Raw genomic sequence first — 1,936 nt, 5'->3', positions numbered from 1 at the left:
CTAAGGAGCATTCCTGAAACAATAGACAAAACATATGTTTCAATGCAATGATAATCAAATGACAACAAACTGTTATCAAAATAAGACTGCAAAAAATACTTAATTTTCTTCTTAAAAATGTATGTTAATTTAAATCATTAAGACACGCTAAAATCATTTACATATAAATTTCTTATCTTAATATATATTACTAATTTCTTTTTAACCTTATGCTCGAACATTGGTTTACACAATTCAAATATCATTTGTTTGAACTCAAAGCATTTGCTGTGAAGTTCTTAGTCCTATTAAGCTTCCGCGTGTGAGCTTAATTAGAACATATTCAACAAACTGCACACAAAAAGAAGAAATTGTTTGACTACATGTTGAATGATTAAGTTAATTTATGTTATACAACAACAACAACAACAACAAAAAACCTTTATCCCACTAAATGGGATCGACTACATGAATCCTTTTCTCTACTGCGTCCTATTTTCATTTAATTCTAATAAATTAAGATCTTTTTTTGTACAATATTCCCAAGTCTTCCTAGGTCTACCTCTGCCTTTCTTAACAATAAGTCGAATCTAAAACATCTACTCTTTTAATCGGATCATTAGATGGTCGACATTTAATGTGACCAAACCATCCAAGATGACTCTCTCTAATTTTGTCTGTCATAGGAGCAACACCAACCCTATCACAGATATATTCATTTCACATTTTGTTTCTAAGTGTAAAGCCACTCATCCACTTAATCATTCTCATCTAGGTAACACTTAACTTAGTTTTATGCTTCTCTTTTAAAGGCCAAAATTCAACACCATAGAACACTGCAAGTCTAAGTCTCACCATCACCATCATTTTATAAAATTTTCCTTTCAATCTAAGCGGTACATTTCTATCACACAATAGATCCGAAGCATTCCTCCACTTCAACCAACCAACTTGTGATAATATCTCTATCAATATCACCATCACTTTGAACAATAGAACCGAGATATCTAAAGCGTTCACACCTTTTAACACCTTTTCTTTTAATAATTTGATCACCCATAGTTACAGTTCTGTCACCAGAGCCACTACTACTAAAATAATATTCCATGTATTCAGTCTTAGTTCTACTCAAACGAAGGCCTTTAAACTCCAAGGTAGATCTCCATAATTCAAGTTTTTCTTGAACTTTGCTTTCGTCCTATCCATGAGAAGGATATCATCAGCAAAAAACATACACCAGAGTACATCCTCCTGTAAGTGTCCAGTAAGACCATCCATAACTAAAGCAAAAAGATATGGGCTTAAAACTCGTCTCTGATGTAAACCAACAGAAATAGGAAAATATTTGATCAATCCTCCATCGGTTCGAACACAAGTAACAGCTCTTGTATACATATCATTAATGACTTCAACATAAATCATATCAACACATTTTTTCTCAAGAACTGTCTAAAGGATATAGTAGACCATCAAACCTCTCAATAGATGTATAGCTTCTATAGTAGACCTGCCCGGTATATGTCTTAACCTATGTTCAATTATCCTCTCCCATAATTTTAAAGTATGACAAACTTAATTTCTCTATAATTCACATACTCTTGTGCATTTCTTTATTCTTAAAAATGGGGGCCAAAATACTCTTCCATTGCTCCTCAGTCATCATTTTAGTTTTTAAAATAATATTAGAGTTTGGTAAGCCAAGAAACACCCAAATCTCCTAAATATTTCCAAACTTCAAATGAGATATCATCAGATCCTACAGACTTTCCACCTTTAATTTTCTTTAAAACCTCTTCAACTTCTTTTTTACTAATGCGGCGGTAAAAATGAAAGATTTTATTATTATTAACGACATGAAGATCACTAAGGTCGATCGTATTTTCCGAAACTTCATTAACAAGTTTATAAAAATAACTCATCCAGCTATTTTGAATATATTTTTCTAAGAAAAATACTT

General features: G+C 31.9%; 1 protein-coding gene across 1 annotated transcript in view; it reads right to left on the bottom strand.

Moving 5' to 3' along the window:
- The window catches only part of LOC110032695, a 20,359-nt gene that overhangs the window by 4,820 nt on the left and 13,603 nt on the right, over window positions 1–1,936 (bottom strand). The gene's annotated exons all lie outside the window — the stretch shown is intronic.

Source organism: Phalaenopsis equestris, unplaced genomic scaffold (genome assembly GCF_001263595.1).
Source record: "Phalaenopsis equestris unplaced genomic scaffold, ASM126359v1 Scaffold001009, whole genome shotgun sequence".
Taxonomy (NCBI): Eukaryota; Viridiplantae; Streptophyta; class Magnoliopsida; order Asparagales; family Orchidaceae; genus Phalaenopsis; species Phalaenopsis equestris.
This window is presented reverse-complemented; position numbering and strand designations above follow the sequence as displayed.